The following is a 20,112-nucleotide window of genomic DNA, read 5'->3' on the forward strand; positions in this document are numbered from 1 at the left end:
TAGGTGATGATATAAGTAGTGATTCAGGTAGTGATTCAGGTAGTGCTATATGTAGTGTTTCAGGTACTGATATAGGTAGTGATTCAGGTAGTGATATAGGTAGTGATTCAGGTAGTGATATTAGTAGTGATTCAGGTAGTGATATTAGTAGGGATTCAGGTAGTGATACAGTATAGGTAGTGATATAGGTAGTGATATAGGTAATGATATAAGTAGTGATTCAGGTAATAATATAGGTAGTGGTATAAGTAATGATTCAGGTAGTGATATAGCTACAGTAGTAATACAGGTAGTGATTCAGGTAGTGATATAAGTAGTGATTCAGGTAGTGATATAGGTAGTGATATAGATAGTGATATAGGTCATGATATAGGTAGTGATATAGGTAGTGATATAGGTAGTGATATAGATCATGATATAGGTAGTGATATAGGTAGTGATATAGGTAGTGATATAGGTCATGATATAAGTAGTGATATAGGTAGTGATTCAGGTAGTGATTCAGGTAGTGATATAGATAGTGATATAGGTAGTGATATAGGTAGTGATATAGGTAGTGATATAGGTAGTGATTCAGGTTGTGATAAAGGTAGTGATATAGGTAGTGATATAGGTCATGATATAGGTAGTGATATAGGTAGTGATATAGGTCATGATATAGGTAGTGATATAGATCATGATATAGGTAGTGATATAGGTAGTGATATAGGTCATGATATAGGTAGTGATATAGATCATGATATAGGTAGTGATATAGGTAGTGATTCAGGTAGTGATATAGGTAGTGATATAGGTCATGATATAAGTAGTGATATAGGTAGTGATTCAGGTAGTGATTCAGGTAGTGATATAGGTAGTGATATAGGTCATGATATAAGTAGTGATATAGGTAGTGATTCAGGTAGTGATATAGGTAGTGATATAGGTAGTGATATAGGTAGTGATTCAGGTAGTGATATAGGTATTGATATAGGTCATGATATAGGTAGTGATATAGGTCATGATATAGGTAGTGATATAGGTCATGATATAGATAGTGATATAGGTAGTGATATAGGTCATCATATAGTTAGTGATATAGGTCATGATATAGGTAGTGATATAGGTAGTGATTCAGGTAGTGATATAGGTCATGATATAGGTATTGATATAGGTCATGATATAGGTAGTGATATAGGTCATGATATAGATAGTGATATAGGTAGTGATATAGGTCATGATATAGGTAGTGATATAGGTCATGATATAGATAGTGATATAGGTCATGATATAGGTAGTGATATAGGTAGTGATATAGGTCATGATATAGATAGTGATATAGATAGTGATATAGGTCATGATATAGGTAGTGATTCAGGTAGTGATATAGGTAGTGATATAGGTCATCATATAGTTAGTGATATAGGTCATGATATAGATAGTGATATAGGTCATCATATAGGTCATGATATAGGTAGTGATTCAGGTAGTGATATAGGTAGTTATATAGGTCATCATATAGTTAGTGATATAGGTCATGATATAGGTAGTGATATAGGTCATCATATAGGTCATGATATAGGTATTGATATAGGTCATGATATAGGTAGTGATATAGGTCATGATATAGGTAGTGATATAGGTAGTGATATAGGTAGTGATTTAGGCGGTGTTGTGGTGGTGATACAGGCAGTGATATGTACTGTAGTGTTGTCACAATACCAATATTTGACCTGTGATACTATACCAGCCAAAGTATCACGATACCAAGTAGTATCACGATACCGCAGCATTTACATTTTTATTTTATTTGGAAGCGCTTTATAGTAATCATCCGTAATAAGCGTTAATTAATAGGTAATAAGGACCTTATAAGTCCTTATAAGATGCGTATAAGACATTATTATGTATTAATAAGACTATATTAATGTTTAATAATAGCATAATAAACACGCTTATTGATAGATTATAAACATTAGTTAATAGGTAATAAGGACCTTATAAATCATTAAAACATGCTTATAAGACATTATTATGCGTAAATAAGACTACAATTGTTTAATCATAGCATAATAAACACATTTATTGTTAGATTATAAGACATTTATAAACACTTATAAGAAGCTTATTAACTGTTTATAGACTGCTATTATGCACTTTTTATGCATTTATTAGCAGTTAATTATGCACTTATTATGCAATTTTGCAGTAGTGGATCTAAAGCGAGACAATGCATTATCAAGGTTAATAAATCCTTTATTATGCACTTATTAACAGTATGTTTCACGCAGCTCCCCCAAAAGAGCTGTCTTTGTGTGTTTTTGTGTTTCACCACTAAAATATTGCTTTAGTATGTAATGTTTTATTCACATTGTATCAACCTTGACCACATGTAGTGCTCATTCCAGATGGGGGAGCTGCGTGAAACATACTGTTAATAAGTGCATAATAAAGGATTTATTACGAAGCCAGAAATCTTGGTGTAGTCATGGACTCAGACCTGAATTTCAACAGTCACATTAAAACAATTACAAAGTCAGCCTACTATAACCTGATGAATATATCAAGGATTAAAGGATTTATGTCTCAGCAGGATCTGAAAAAACCTGTCCATGTGTTTATCTTCAGTAGACTCGACTACTGTAACGGTGTGTTTACAGGTCTCTCTAAAAAAACATCAGACAGCTGCATCAGCTGATTCAGAACGCTGCTGCTCGAGTCCTCACTAAGACTAAGAAAGTGGATCACATCTCACTCCAGTTCTGAGGTCCTTACACTGGCTTCCTGTCTGTAAAAGAATTGACTTTAAAATACTGCTGTTGGTTTATAAAGCACTGAATGGTTATGAACCATCCAGACCTCTCAGGTCGTCTGGCACAGGCCTGCTTTCTGTCCCCAGAGTTAAAACAAAACATGCAGAAGCAGCATTCAGTTTTTATGCTTCACATATCTGGAACAAACTTCCAGAAAACTGCAGGTCTGCTTCAACTCTTAGTTCTTTTAAATCAAGACTGAAGACTTTTCTTTTTGCTGCTGCTTTTTATTAAATCAAATAATTATGTATTCATACACTGCACTGTAACTTTTATTAGTACTATTGTATAGAGCTTATAGTATAGAGCTTATAGTATAGTTGGCACTGTGATGTTTTGGCACCACGGTAGACCGTTGGTACCGGTATATTGTGCAAACACTACTGTAGTGATATAGGTAGTGAGGCCAAGAGATCAGACAAAATACAAGCACAAATTTGCAGTAGCTGCAACCATCTCCTCTATTGTCTAATTAGTGGATTAGTAGTCTTGCCTAGTCAGACCTCTCTCCACATTTCGTTTTAGCTCTGTGCCTGGAGAAAGGTTTGGCTGCAACCCATTATCATTCTGAGATGGGGGGGGCTTTTATTTAAACCAATCACAATTGTCTTGGGCAGCGCTAAGCTTGTTTTATTTTTTATATCAACTGTGCCCTTGCAAAAAGTGTCGGGGAATTGAATGTGATTGGTGCCGCTGGAATTGAGTGGGGCCAATGAGAAGCTTGTCTCAAAATCTACATCCTGTGAGTCAGACTAGTGGATAAGTAACAGCTGTGGCAGCAGCATTGCAAATTTTGTGCACAATTTTGTGGACCGATCGACCAACCAACCAACTGACCGACAAACTGACCGACAGGGCGAGCTGATAGACAGAAATGTTGCTACAGTCTGAAAGTCACGTCTAGATGCCGTATGTATTAAATCATGATGCATCATAAAAACTCCTGTCTAGGGAGGTACGGTACCACATAAAACTCTTCAGTACCAGACACACAAAGATCTGCTGAAGATAGGCAATCTTCTTGGGGTGATTGCTGGGGCATGTCTATGTGTGTGTGTGTGCGTGTGTGTGCGTGTGTGACGGCTCCATGTGTTTGACTGGTGTATATGATGGATGGCCGAGTGGGCATGTTTGGTAACCTGGAGTTCCCAGGTTCCCAAGCTCACGACTATAACAGCAGCTTACGTAACATTAACGGTAGCTGTTGGTGGCGAAAGCAGTTAGCTAACGTTAAAACGATGATTCCTGTAGCTATTTTGATGCTGTTGGTTCAACTTCTGTTTCTCAGAAAAAACAGAGGTGCACTCAAACTTGCATTAGGAGCAATACAGCTACAGCAATCATCTTACCTTTAGCCACCGATAGCTACAGTACTGTACCATCTTCACGTCTTCTCTTTTGGTAAAACACGACAGCGTTGCCTTATGGTATAGTGGACAAATTGTCGGGTACACTTTCTGTTGACTAGAAATCGCCGTGAATTGTGGGTATTTTGTAGAGGACTGAATGAAATTAACTGTTGAGAATTTGAACACAAAAATGGTTCCAGATAGAATGTGTCCTAAATGACTCTGTGATACTTCAGTGCTGATGGCTCTAAATTGATACAGTACATGAGCCAGAGCAGCCAGTGCCCAGATGAGTCAGTGCACGGCATGTACCATGCCAACCATGAGGAGGTGACCGCACCCTGCCACCCATGAGGAGGTGACCGTACCATGCCAACCATGAGGAGGTGACCGTACCCATCCTGCCAACCATGAGGAGGTGACCGTACCCTGCCAACCATGAGGAGGTGACCGCACCCTGCCACCCATGAGGAGGTGACCGTACCCTGCCAACCATGAGGAGGTGACCGTACCCATCCTGCCAACCATGAGGAGGTGACCGTACCCTGCCAACCATGAGGAGGTGACCGTACCCATCCTGCCAACCATGAGGAGGTGACCGTACCCATCCTGCCAACCATGAGGAGGTGACCGTACCCTGCCAGCCATGAGGAGGTGACCGTACCCTGCCAACCATGAGGAGGTGACCGCACCCTGCCAACCATGAGGAGGTGACCGTACCCTGCCAGCCATGAGGAGGTGACCGTACCCTGCCAACCATGAGGAGGTGACCGCACCCTGCCAACCATGAGGAGGTGACCGCACCCTGCCAACCATGAGGAGGTGACCGTACCCTGCCAACCATGAGGAGGTGACCGCACCCTGCCAACCATGAGGAGGTGACCGTACCCTGCCAACCATGAGGAGGTGACCGCACCCTGCCAACCATGAGGAGGTGACCGCACCCACCCTGCCAACCATGAGGAGGTGACCGTACCCTGCCAACCATGAGGAGGTGACCGTACCCTGCCAACCATGAGGAGGTGACCGTACCCACCCTGCCAACCATGAGGAGGTGACCGTACCCACCCTGCCAACCATGAGGAGGTGACCGCACCCTGCCAGCCATGAGGAGGTGACCGTACCCTGCCAACTATGAGGAGGTGACCGCACCCACCCTGCCAGCCATGAGGAGGTGACCGCACCCTGCCAACCATGAGGAGGTGACCGCACCCACCCTGCCAGCCATGAGGAGGTGACCGTACCATGCCAACCATGAGGAGGTGACCGTACCCTGCCAACCATGAGGATGTGACCGCACCCTGCCAACTATGAGGAGGTGACCGCACCCTGCCAACCATGAGGAGGTGACCGTACCCTGCCAACCATGAGGAGGTGACCGTACCCTGCCAACCATGAGGAGGTGACCGTACCCTGCCAACTATGAGGAGGTGACCGCACCCACCCTGCCAGCCATGAGGAGGTGACCGCACCCTGCCAACCATCAGGAGGTGACCGCACCCACCCTGCCAGCCATGAGGAGGTGACAGTACCATGCCAACCATGAGGAGGTGACCGTACCCTGCCAACCATGAGGATGTGACCGCACCCTGCCAACTATGAGGAGGTGACCGCACCCTGCCAACCATGAGGAGGTGACCGTACCCTGCCAACCATGAGGAGGTGACCGCACCATGCCAACCATGAGGAGGTGACCGTACCCTGCCAACCATGAGGATGTGACCGCACCCTGCCAACTATGAGGAGGTGACCGCACCCTGCCAACCATGAGGAGGTGACCGTACCCTGCCAACCATGAGGAGGTGACCGCACCCTGCCAACCATGAGGAGGTGACCGTACCCTGCCAACCATGAGGAGTTGACCGTACCCTGCCAACCATGAGGAGGTGACCGTACCCATCCTGCCAACCATGAGGAGGTGACCGCACCCACCCTGCCATTTCCTAGACAGCAGGCCAAACCGCAATCTGAGCAATTAATCGCTATCTGCTCCTTCACAGATAACACACACACTCACACACAAACACACACACATGCACGCACGCTCACACACACACACACACGCGCGCTCACACACACACGCACGCACGCACACACACACACACACGCACACACACACACACACACACACACACACACTTAGCAGAAAAGTGATCTTAGCCCATGAGATAGAACAAACAACAGACTGAGCAGGACCATTTGCTGCAATGCAGGGGCATAGCTAGTTACACACACACACACGCACGTGCGCACACTCACACACACACACACGCACACACACACACACACACAAAAGCCTCCTGTTAACTTTCAGCATCTAGCTTGTGTGTGAATGTCGCAAGAGAAAGCATCCTTTCCAGGGGGTTTGATAGGAGGGGTGTGAGTGTGTGTGTGTGTGTGTGTGTGTGTGTGTTTGCTTTCTTCTGTAGGTTCCTAAAGGGTAGGGAGGGTAGGAACATGTAAGGCTTATGATCTTGTGTAATTGGATTTCCAGAAAGCTGTTGACAAAGTCCTTCACAGGCACTAATCCCTCCAATCAGCCTGACAGGCCACGAGTCGCTTCAATGCAAACCCCAACCCTTTCTACACACACACCAGGAGGAGCAGAGAGGGGATGGAGGGAGGGATGGAAGGATGGAAGAGAGAAAGGAGGTAGGACGGAGGAGGGATGGAGGAGGAAAGGAGGAGAGAGGAAGGAAGAGGGATGGAGGAGAAAGGAGGGAGCGAGAGAGAGAGAGAGAGAGAGAGAGAGAGAGAGAGGAAGCAGAGGTAAATGGAGGGAGGAGAAATGGAGAAAAAGAGGACGGGAGGAGGAAGAAGGGATGACGGGATGTGTGTGTGGGGAGCACAGATCAGCAGGTGTGTGTTTTTTTTGTGTTGTGGCTGCGTGAGGAGAACAGCGCTTGACGGCATGCCAACTGGCTATGACTAACACACACACACACACACACACACACATGTGCACACACACACACACACACACACACATGTGCACACACAAACACACACACACACACCCTGTACATACACATGAACACAAACACTCTAATCAGCATGTAGGTTTGGGCTGAGCTAAAGGAAGAAAAAAAGAGGCACAGTGAAGGCTCATGGGAAATGAAGTTCATCATGTCACACAGGCAGCGTTTGTATTGCGTCGGCCAGCAGGGAGCCGGGGACAACCAGACAATACACCACACGGCTAGTGGAGCTAAGCTCTGGCAGTCTCTCAGCACCAAGTATCGGTGCTGCTTTTCTGGGTCCGAGAGACAGGCGGCCAACAAATATTGTTTTGAATGTGATGATTCCACCCAGAACTGTGACAGATGAAAGAACGTTGCTTTCCATTCTCACCCAGAAGATTCTGAACAAACAGGACTTTTTGGATACTGGATGGCGAGACGTCTCTCTGACATCTAAAGTAAGGTCTGTTGTCGCGACAGAAATTTCCACACACGCACTCAAACATATTTCCATATCTCTCTCACTCTGTTTCTTTCTTCCTCACACACTCACTCTAACACACACACACACACACACACACACACACACACACACACACAGCCAGGAGACTGAGGAGGCCCTCCGTGTCCCAAGCAGCTGAGTTTAATACTTCCTGACTGGTGCGCTTTGTCCTGTAGGGCTACAGCTGCAGCATAGCCTTGTACCATGTTCTGATGAGCACATGGCATAGTATCTCTCTCTCTTACACACACACACACACACACACACACACACACACACACACACACACACACACACACACACAGACACACTCACACACACACAAACCTTCATGCAAACGCACACACGCACACACACACACACACAACACACACACACACACACACTGCCCACAGACTCAGGCCAGGAAGTCATGACTACCTATGTTCCCTTCTTGTTCCTGTGGGAGAGATGGTGAGGGGACACCTCTGGTCTGTCCTGGTCTCTCTCATGATGCATCCAATCACGTTTCAGCTCTGGGGCAATGGTGCTGACTACCAGGTCACTGATACTGTACTCTTCATTACCCTCATATATATATATATAAATGTGTGTGTGTGTGTGTGTTTGTGTACATACACACACGCACACACACACACACACACACACAGTGTATACTGTACATAAAGTACACTTAAAAAATAAAAATAGTGGGCATTGCAGTTTGAAAAATATAAATACAAACAAGTGAGAACTGTGTAAACAGAAACATTTGTGCAAATGTATTTAAAGGTATATTTCTCTCTCTGTATCTCTCTCTCTCTCTCTCGCTGTATCTCTCTCTCTGTCTCTGCCCACCCCCCACCTCAGCTTACTCAGCCCTTCTACTCAGAATAATAGAACAGGACATGCAGGACAGGAGAGTGGGCGGTTGTTTAACCTTGAAGGCCTCACTTAAATAATTCCCTCTCTCCTTCACTCGCTGCCTCCCTCCATCCCTCCATCCAGCCTGAGTAAGTATGTATAATCCAGCACCACGTTTCATCTTATTAGTGCCCTTCACCGTCCGTGAATCATAATGCAGGGGGAAGCAAATAGAGATAGAGGAGAGATGGAGAGAGGGAAAAAGAGAGGGGGTGGGGGGCAAGGAGGACAGTGAGAGAGAAAGAGAGGGAAAGAGAGAGAGAGAACAGAGAAGGAAAGAGAGAGAGAGCGAGAGAGACAGAGAGAGAGAGCAGTAGCCTGTTGCCCTGAGACCAGCTCTTCATGTGGCTCCTACAGTAAGGGAGGAGTCACTGCATGTTTGCGGTGTGCCCAGCAGGCAGCTGACTGAGACGCCTTTAACAGGCTGCGCTGCTGCAAAGGAGGGGCCTGGGATCCAGCACATGCAGCAAAGTTGGTGTAGTGACCAGGCTTGTGTGATGATGAGGAAAACACACACACGCACGCACGCGCACGCACGCACGCACACACACACACACACACACACACACACACACACACACACCACACACACATCATGTATCTCCTCCTCTCCTCATCCCTCCCCTCCTCTCCCCTCCTCTCTTCTCCTCTACTCACCCCACCACTCCTCTCCTCTCTTTTCCTCTCCCATCCTCTCACCTTCTCCCCTTAACCCTCCCATCCTCTCACCTTCTCCCCTTAACCCTCCCATCCTCTCCCCTCCTCTCACCTTCTCCCCTTAACCCTCCTCTCCTCTCACCTTCTCCCCTTAACCCTCCCATCCTCTCCCCTCCTCTCACCTTCTCCCCTTAACCCTCCCATCCTCTCCCCTCCTCTCACCTTCTCCCCTTAACCCTCCTCTCCTCTCCTCTCACCTTCTCACCTTAACCCTCCTCTCCCCTCCTCTCACCTTCTCCCCTTAACCCTCCTCTCCTCTCACCTTCTCCCCTTAACCCTCCCATCCTCTCCCCTCCTCTCACCTTCTCCCCTTAACCCTCCCATCCTCTCCTCTCACCTTCTCCCCTTAACCCTCCTCTCCTCTCCTCTCACCTTCTCCCCTTAACCCTCCCATCCTCTCCTCTCACCTTCTCCCCTTAACCCTCCTCTCCCCTCCTCTCACCTTCTCCCCTTAACCCTCCTCTCCTCTCCTCTCACCTCCTCCCCTTAACCCTCCCATCCTCTCCCCTCCTCTCACCTTCTCCCCTTAACCCTCCCACCCTCTCCTCTCCTCTCACCTTCTCCCCTTAACCCTCCCATCCTCTCCTCTCACCTTCTCCCCTTAACCCTCCCATCCTCTCCCCTCCTCTCACCTTCTCCCCTTAACCCTCCCCTCCTCTCCTCTCACCTTCTCCCCTTAACCCTCCCATCCTCTCCCCTCCTCTCACCTTCTCCCCTTAACCCTCCCATCCTCTCCTCTCACCTTCTCTCCTTAACCCTCCCATCCTCTCCTCTCACCTTCTCCCCTTAACCCTCCCATCCTCTCCCCTCCTCTCACCTTCTCCCCTTAACCCTCCTCTCCCCTCCTCTCACCTTCTCCCCTTAACCCTCCCATCCTCTCACCTCCTCTCACCTTCTCCCCTTAACCCTCCTCTCCTCTCACCTTCTCCCCTTAACCCTCCCATCCTCTCCTCTCACCTTCTCTCCTTAACCCTCCCATCCTCTCCTCTCCTCTCACCTTCTCTCCTTAACCCTCCCATCCTCTCCTCTCCCCTCACCTTCTCCCCTTAACCCTCCTCTCCTCTCCTCTCACCTTCTCCCCTTAACCCTCCTCTCCCCTCCTCTCACCTTCTCCCCTTAACCCTCCTCTCCTCTCCTCTCACCTTCTCCCCTTAACCATCCTCTCCTCTCCTCTCACCTTCTCCCCTTAACCCTCCCATCCTCTCCCCTCCTCTCACCTTCTCCCCTTAACCCTCCTCTCCTCTCACCTTCTCCCCTTAACCCTCCTCTCCTCTCCTCTCACCTTCTCCCCTTAACCCTCCCATCCTCTCCTCTCCTCTCACCTTCTCTCCTTAACCCTCCCATCCTCTCCCCTCCTCTCACCTTCTCTCCTTAACCCTCCCATCCTCTCCCCTCCTCTCACCTTCTCTCCTTAACCCTCCCATCCTCTCCCCTCCTCTCACCTTCTCCCCTTAACCCTCCTCTCCTCTCACCTTCTCCCCTTAACCCTCCCATCCTCTCCTCTCACCTTCTCTCCTTAACCCTCCCATCCTCTCCTCTCCTCTCACCTTCTCTCCTTAACCCTCCCATCCTCTCCTCTCCCCTCACCTTCTCCCCTTAACCCTCCTCTCCTCTCCTCTCACCTTCTCCCCTTAACCCTCCTCTCCCCTCCTCTCACCTTCTCCCCTTAACCCTCCTCTCCTCTCCTCTCACCTTCTCCCCTTAACCATCCTCTCCTCTCCTCTCACCTTCTCCCCTTAACCCTCCCATCCTCTCCCCTCCTCTCACCTTCTCCCCTTAACCCTCCTCTCCTCTCACCTTCTCCCCTTAACCCTCCTCTCCTCTCCTCTCACCTTCTCCCCTTAACCCTCCCATCCTCTCCTCTCCTCTCACCTTCTCTCCTTAACCCTCCCATCCTCTCCCCTCCTCTCACCTTCTCTCCTTAACCCTCCCATCCTCTCCCCTCCTCTCACCTTCTCCCCTTAACCCTCCCATCCTCTCCTCTCCTCTCACCTTCTCCCCTTAACCCTCCCATCCTCTCCTCTCACCTTCTCCCCTTAACCCTCCCATCCTCTCCTCTCACCTTCTCCCCTTAACCCTCCCATCCTCTCCCCTCCTCTCACCTTCTCCCCTAAACCCTCCTCTCCTCTCCTCTCCTCTCACCTTCTCCCCTTAACCCTCCTCTCCTCTCCTCTCACCTTCTCCCCTTAACTCTCCCATCCTCTCCTCTCACCTTCTCCCCTTAACCCTCCTCTCCTCTCACCTTCTCCCCTTAACCCTCCCATCCTCTCACCTTCTCTCCTTAACCCTCCCATCCTCTCACCTTCTCCCCTTAACCCTCCCATCATCTCCCCTCCTCTCACCTTCTCCCCTTAACCCTCCTCTCCTCTCCTCTCACCTTCTCCCCTTAACCCTCCTCTCCTCTCACCTTCTCCCCTTAACCCTCCTCTCCTCTCACCTTCTCCCCTTAACCCTCCCATCCTCTCACCTTCTCTCCTTAACCCTCCCATCCTCTCACCTTCTCTCCTTAACCCTCCCATCCTCTCCCCTCCTCTCATCCACTTCCCTCATCCTACACCTGGCTGTAAAGGGCAGCAGCAGCTGCAGTGTCATAGGAGGAGGAGGACGAGGAGGATGAGGAAACATCTCCATTGAAGCCAGTGGATTTACTCCAAACATCCCTTTCCATTTGGCAAGTGCAATGGATTCTCTCTCTCTCTCTCTCCCTCTCTCTTTCTCTCTCTCTCTCTCTCTCTCTTTCTCTCTCTCTCTCTCAATTCAATTCAATATGCTTTATTGTCATGAATGTCAGGTGAACAATATTGCCAAAGTGTCAAGAATACAATTCAATAATGACATGAGAGAACAAATTAAGTATACAATTATTTAAGTAAACTAACAGATAGAAAGATACGTGATAAAATACAGCAGGTCAATAAAGAGACAATTAACAAAAAAAGGTATTAATACAAAATCAAATGTATCAAATGTCATATGTAAAATAAATAAAAAATAAATAAATACATAAATGAACAAAAAAAGATCCACATGAAGGAGTAAATGAAAGAGCAGAGTGTGAGCTCACTGAGCTGTGAGGAGATTGTTATGTGTTGTTGTGCTGGTTTTCTCTTACTGTGACATGCACTCACATATCTTGCTGCTTCTATGGCACTGACACTATGTTCTCCAATGTTGCATTTTAGACTGGTCAGAGAGTGTATCAAAGTTTTTGAATTTACATTTAATTTTTGTAGAGAACTAAGTTGATTGTTCTAATATCTTCTCTTGTTCTAATGTCCTCATAGTTCTACATTGTAGCAGGAAATGTAGTTCTGTCTCCAGCTCTCTCAGTGGACAGAGCTGACAGCCTGTCTTCTCTAGGCAGCCAGGTCTGTGTCGGCCGGTCTCTATGGCCAGTCTGTGATCACCGATTCGGGACATAGTCAATGTCTTTCTCCGTTTTGGATCAGTAACAGTGGTCAGAATTTTCGTGACATTTTTACAATAAGTAATATAGTTTTCTTTTTGTTTGGTGATAATTTGGTTTGGCCAGATTGTCTGAGGGCTGTGCTGACAGGAAAGGTGGGAAAGACATGCAGCAAAGGGCGTGGGCCGGATTCAAACCCACACCGCTGCGGTAAGGACTAGCCTTTATATGGTACGCGCCCCAACCCATTGAGCTACCGGGGCGCCCCTGATATTAATATAATAATATAATAATAATTTTGAATGCCAATTACAAGAGGGAATTGGCCAAGTTCTGCTCTGCATGCATTATTTGGGTTTCAATTTGATGTTTGTCCCAATTAGAACATTCCTGGTTCGCCAATGGAACCCACACCTCACTACCATATAGGGCAATTGGTTGAATTACTGATTCAAAATTTCAAATTTGAATTGAAATATTAATTTGAATACATTTTCAGATAGCATAAAACACTTTTCTTGCCTTTTCCCTCAGGTCATTCACAGCCATATTGAAGCTCCCTGTAGAGATGAGTCTCAATCCTAAATATATGTATCTGTGTGGGTGTGTTCTGTGGTGGTGGAGCCAAGTACAAACTGAAGTCTGCTTCCCTGACATCTGGACCTTTGTTCAAACACTGGGATCGTGGTCTTTGTCATGTTGACTGTCAGAGCCCAGGTTTGACCCAACTGCAGCAGATGATGTAGGAGCTGTAGGCCCTCCTTGAACTTAGACAGCAGCACCAAGTCATCCGCATACAGGAGACATCCTCTGTGTTGTTGAGGTTGAGGGTGAGACCAGGAGCTGATGAGTCCTCCATTGTTTTTGCCAATTCATTTATACTGTATAAGTATTGAATAGTGTTGGTCTAAAGCTGTTGTCTTGCATCACTCCTCGACTTTGGAGGAGGTGGCCTGTTCTTTTATCAGCACATTTATTATTCAGGTACATCATACAGTAGGTTATCTCTCCCACCACACTTTCTAATAATTGAAATAGAAGACCCTCATGCCAAATTTAATCAAATGCCTTTTTAAAATCTATAAAGCAGGATAATATTTTAGATTTGTTTTGATTTCCATGTTTTTCTATGAGGGTGTGGAGGGTGTAAAGTTAGTCGGTGGTTCGGTGGTTTTGTAGATGGTGATTGGCTTTTTCTCAGGATGTAATGATCACTGAGAAAATGCTGTCGTCTCTTGTTAATAATTGACCAGAACGTCTTCCCCAGGTTGATGCTGACACATATTCCTCCATAATTATTAGGCTCAAATGTATCTTCATCGTTAAAGACGGGTGTTATTAGACCTGTGTTCCAGATCAGGGAAACACACTTAACACCATGTTGAATCAATTCAGCAGGGCAGGGAGGAACATATTGTCTACATATTTAATCATCTCATTTAATACACCATCAGCACCACAGGCCTTTTTGGGTTGTAGAATCTAGATTGGTTGGGAAATCTAAGGGGTTTTGTTGATCTTTAATGATTGATTCAAAAAGTTCAAATCTGTATATGTCTTTTCATGGCAAATCAGGTGTGATTTCTCTGTATACTTTCTCAAAGTGATTCTTCCATGTATCTCAATTTTGGATTGCAAATTCTTCTTTGTGTGGTTTGTTTAAATGGTTCCAATTGTCCCAGAATGTCTTAGTCTTTAGCTTCCTCCATATAGAGTACCTAGCTTCCTCCATATAGAGTCTATAACTCCCTCCATATAGAGTCTAGAACTTCCTCCATATAGAGTCTAGAACTCCCTCCATATAGAGTCTAGAACTTCCTCCATATAGAGTCTAGAACTTCCTCCATATAGAGTCTAGAACTTCCTCCATATAGAGTCTATAACTCCCTCCATATAGAGTCTAGAACTTCCTCCATATAGAGTCTAGAACTCCCTCCATATAGAGTCTAGAACTTCCTCCATATAGAGTCTAGAACTTCCTCCATATAGAGTCTATAACTCCCTCCATATAGAGTCTAGAACTTCCTCCATATAGAGTCTATAACTTCCTCCATATAGAGTCTATAACTCCCTCCATATAGAGTCTAGAACTTCCTCCATATAGAGTCTAGAACTTCCTCCATATAGAGTCTATAACTTCCTCCATATAGAGTCTATAACTCCCTCCATATAGAGTCTAGAACTTCCTCCATATAGAGTATAGAACTTCCTCCATATAGAGTCTATAACTCCCTCCATATAGAGTCTAGAACTCCCTCCATATAGAGTACATAGTTTCCTCCATATAGTCTATAGCTTCCTTGATTACAATGAGTTGGTGCTTGATGTGCTGTCATTTTTGATCTGATGGTGTGATGGTTTTGTTTTAGAGTTTGACAATATTGAATATTGGTAGTCTGGTTCTCTGTATTTTGGGTGCTGTTCTTAGGTGTTTGCATTCAGAATTAAATCATTGTCATCATTTCCCTTTTTGTTTTGATTTCTTTAAATTAGACAAGGTACAATATCCAAATGATCAAAGATGGAGTTTATATCCCGCACAGGCAATTTTACGCCTTTTTTGTTTTGGGGATATTTAGTGAGAAAGTTGTTTAGTAGTGATTACATTTTGTCACTGCCAATTTCATGCTGATAATTCACTACTGCCAAGATGAGTCAAGTCAAGTCAATTGTATTTATATTGCACATTTACAAACAGCTGTGGCCGAACCAAAGTGCTGTACAGATAAAAGCAAAAGCAAAATATATAAATACAAAAGCATAAGAATAGTGCAAATACAGATAAGTGCAAAGACACAGACAACAAAATAAAATCTATGCAGCATGTTACAAAGTAAAGTAAAAGGAGATGAAATGGCAATAATTGGGAACAATGAGAATTATGAGAACAATGTGTGCCCCCCCCCCAAACAGAGAGGAGGACTGGTGTCCCAGACAGAGAGAGGATTGGCCCCCTCCCATATAAAGAGAGAAGGACTGGTCCCCCAGACAGAGAGAGAAGGACTGGTCCCCCAGACAGAGAGAGAAGGACTGGTCCCCCAGACAGAGAGAGAAGGACTGGTCCCCCAGACAGAGAGAGAAGGACTGCCCCCCCCCCCCCCCAGACAGAGAGAGAAGGACTGCCCCCCCCCCCCCCCCCAGACAGAGAGAGAAGGACTGCCCCCCCCCCCCCCCCCCCCCCAGACAGAGAGAGAAGGACTGCCCCCCCCCCAGACACAGAGAGAGAAGGACTGGTCCCCCAGACACAGAGAGAGAAGGCTGGACCCTTCACAGACATAGAGAGAAGGACTGCCCCCCCCCCCCCAGACAGAGAGAGAAGGACTGCCCCCCCCCAGACAGAGAGAGAAGGACTGGTCCCCCAGACAGAAAGAGAAGAATAGACCCTTCTCAGACAGAGAGAGAGAAGGACTGATTCCTCCAGATAGAGAGAGAAGGACTGCTCCCCCCCCCCAGACAGAGAGAGAGAGAAGGACTGCTCCCCCCCCCCCAGACAGAGAGAGAGAGAAGGACTGTGTAACTCCCAGACAGAGAGAGAAGGACTGGGTAACTCCCAGACAGAGAGAGAAGGACTGCCCCCCCCCAGACAGAGAGAGAAGGACTGGGTAACTCCCAGACAGAGAGAGAAGGACTGCCCCCCCCCCCCCCCCCCCCAGACGGAGAGAGAAGGACTGGGTAACTCCCAGACAGAGAGAGAAGGACTGGTCCCCTGGGCCACCGGTCAGACAGCGCTAGAAGGTTTCATTATTTCAACACACGGTCATGGACAGACAAGCAAACACGGAGGGAGCAGGGGCCTGGGGGCAGCTGCCCACAGGTTTGAAGCAAATGTGTGAATGAAATAGTGAGACACACACACACACACACACACACACAAACAAGCAAACATACACACACATCAACACACATATCCTCTAATAGTGGCCTGTATTCAATTATAGGCCGGGTCTCTTATAATGGCCGGGGGCACGGTCAACACGGACAAATACAGGCCGGCTCCCTAAACAGGCCGGGTCAAAACGTGAGGGGGAAAAAGCTCTTGGCATTACGGTAGTTTTGGTTGCTATGCACGTTGTTTGAGGTGATAACAAACGTGGCGCCGACCAGAAGAAAGTTTGATGTGAAATTTAAAGAGAGCTTTGCAGTATGCTGCAGAACATTTGGGAGAGCAAGCTGCAAAGCACTTTGGCATCGACCCAAAGAGAATCAGATACTGGAGAAAGCAACAGCATGAACTGTGTTTAACTGACGAGAGCACAGCTAGCTGGTGGTGGACGGAAGAAAGTTAGCTTGGAGCTAGAAGCTAAACTTTCAGACTGGACCTACTCAATGTGGGACAAACAACGCCCAAACGCAGTGACAAGACCGATTTCTGGGCTTGTGCTTGCAACATTTTAAACTGCAATGGAAAAGTAAACGACTCCTACAATTACATATCATAGACAGTCTACCTTCATATTTTCTGCTTGTTATGTGCATATTTAGTTATACTGTATAAAAACGACCACAAATCATCAATATGAATTATGTGAAGTATCGCCCTGAAAATAATGCTTGACGACGCCTTGTCATTCTATGAGAATTCCATTACTGTAGCAACGTTACTGTATCTAGTATCAGTGTAAGTAGGTATATTTTGTGCATAACGTATGCTGCAAGTTATAGCTAACAACTAAACAAGATTACTATGATCAGACAAACCATCAGACAGGAGTGGAGCTCGAACCTTTTTTCACCCATCACACTGAGTGCAGAATGGGTTCTTGTAGGGAAGGTTATGAGTGATGACTGCCAGGTAGGGAGTTAGTGATGGGAGCCAGGTAGGGAGAGTAGTGATGGGAGCCAGGTGTAAAACAGGAACCTGCCCTGCTCGCTGCTGCTGTCTGAGTTGGGCACGCAATTCCCTGGCATGCTGAAGACCCGGAAGCGTCAGAGCCCGGGGAGACTGAGTGTAGGCTGGTACTGGGAAGAGGCCACTGTGGAGGGCAGACCCACCGAGCAGCGCACAGGGGCAGACAAGGGTGGAGGCGAGGGAGCAGGGAGTGCCGGAACACCAAAACAAAAAACATTCATTTTCTTATCAGATGGGGGAAGGGGGGCGGCGCGTGACATCGGCCTTATATATGGGCCATCGGCCACCCTGCTTGCTCTCAAAACGTCATCAGCATGTAGGCCTTAAACCCATAATTGGTCGACCTCTAGTCTGGTTTTATACATTTACAGTTTTTGTGACATTGTTGCCTCAGAGTGGGTTTTAACGTAGCCCCTTCCACGACAAAACAAAACGAAGGAGATCTACGCTATGGACGTTTTTTGGTGTCTTTATTCAAATGGCAATGCATTTTTCAATTGGCAATTCAATGTTCTATTTTGTCATGCAATTTGAAAATGCAAATTGGGATTGCCTTTTCATTTTCAACTTCTGCATGCATTATTTCACTGAATATTTAAATTAAAATGCAATCGTGTGATTTGCAATTCCATTTTCATGTATGAAGTTTGAAATGCAATAAGGGATTGCATTTTCATTCTCATAAAAGTTTTTGGGCCTCTTTATTCAAAGTGCAGATAAACGGTACTACGACAGTGGCTATCAACTCGCTAAGTCTACCCAGCTGGTCCAATCTAGCTATGAGCGCGTTACGGTAAAAGGGGAGGTAATTGCTCTAAATAACCAATCGCATACCTTAGTATAGGTATTCGGACACGAACTGGACAAGGCAAACAATACGCATAACCAAGTTTCGTCCACCATATTTTACACAAGAGGAGCAATAATATAGAAATATGAACTATAGGCGCAACACAGTCGCTACTGCCAAAGGCAGGAAGGAAAGATGGAAAAATATTGCCTTTTGACACCATCAAAGCGTGCACGTTGTCAGTGAAAATGAAATGTTGACGTTGAAAATGAAATGTCAAATGGCTTTTCATTATCATTCTCATATTGTCAGCGAATGTGTATGAAAATGGAAATGCAAATCACACAATTACATTTTATGTATTTTAATTTTAATATTGAGTGAAAGAATACATGTAGAAGTTGAAAATGAAAATGCAATTGCAAATGCATTGCGATTTGAATAAAGAGGCCAAAAACCTTCCATGAAAATGATAATGCAATCCCTTATTGCATTTCAAACGTCAATACATGCAGGTACATGAAAATGTAAATGAAAATCACACAATTGCATTTTAATTTTAATATTGAGTTAAAGAATGCATGCAAAAGTTGAAAATTAAAATGCATCCCATTTGCATTGCCACGTTGAATAAAGAGGCCAAAAACCTTTTATGAGAATGAAAATGCACTCCTTTATTGCATTTCAAACTTCCATACATAACTGGTACATGAAAATGGAATTGCAAATCACACGATTGCATCTTAATTTTAATATTGAGTGAAATAATGCAAGCAGAAGTGAAAATGAAAATGCAATCCCAATTTGCATTTTCAAATTGCATGACAAAATAGGCATATACATTGAATTGCCAATTGAAAAATGCATTTCCATTTGAATAAAGACACCAAAAAACGTCCATACTACGCTTCAGTAGTTGATGGAGTTTGTGAATGTGAATGAATGTGCTGTGAAGTTACTGCTAAGTTGATGATGTTATATTGTTAACAGGTAAACTGGCTGTTTACATACCGGTAGGCCTCTTTGATTTGTTTTGTGTTTTCAGTGTGGTATATGATGATGTGTTTTCATACAGCGTGGCGTAGAATGATGATCTAGATCATTTTAATAGATTTTGTTCTAAACATCCTCTATTATTGATTCTTATTATTGATTAAAGCAGCCTCTATTATTGATCCATGAAAAAAATCAGCCTCTATTATCATCTAACCTCTATTATTGATGAGGAGCTTGATCAGCTTTAATCTTTATTATTGATGAGGAACTTGATTAACTTTAAACTTTATTATTGATGAGGAGCTTTGTTCAAAATGCTATGTACATGTCCACGTCCATCCATGCAGCTGGGCGGAGCTGGGGTTAGCATGTGAGGAGGGGTGGGTGGAGCTGGGGGTTAGCATGTGAGGAGGGGTGGGCGGAGCTGGGGTTAGCATGTGAGGAGGGGTGGGCGGAGCTGGGGGTTAGCATGTGAGGAGGGGTGGGTGTTAGCATGTGAGGAGGGGTGGGTGGAGCTGGGGGTGAGCATGTGAGGAGGGGTGGGTGGAGCTGGGGGTTAGCATGTGAGGAGGGGTGGGGGTTAGCATGTGAGGAGGGGTGGGTGGAGCTGGGGGTTAGCATGTGAGGAGGGGTGGGTGTTAGCATGTGAGGAGGGGTGGGTGGAGCTGGGGGTTAGCATGTGAGGAGGGGTGGGTGGAGCTGGGGGTTAGCATGTGAGGAGGGGTGGGTGGAGCTGGGGGTTAGCATGTGAGGAGGGGTGGGTGGAGCTGGGGGTTAGCATGTGAGGAGGGGTGGGTGGAGCTGGGGGTTAGCATGTGAGGAGGGGTGGGTGGAGCTGGGGGTTAGCA

General features: G+C 46.0%; 1 protein-coding gene across 2 annotated transcripts in view; it reads right to left on the reverse strand.

Annotated features, from left to right (window-relative positions):
- Positions 1–20,112, reverse strand: part of LOC311324094 (glutamate receptor 3) — a gene marked incomplete at both ends in the record, with an annotated part of 124,511 nt that overhangs the window by 69,634 nt on the left and 34,765 nt on the right. The gene's annotated exons all lie outside the window — the stretch shown is intronic.

This window comes from Borostomias antarcticus (genome assembly GCF_949987555.1).
Source record: "Borostomias antarcticus genome assembly, chromosome: 22".
In the NCBI taxonomy this organism is placed as follows: domain Eukaryota; kingdom Metazoa; phylum Chordata; class Actinopteri; order Stomiiformes; family Stomiidae; genus Borostomias; species Borostomias antarcticus.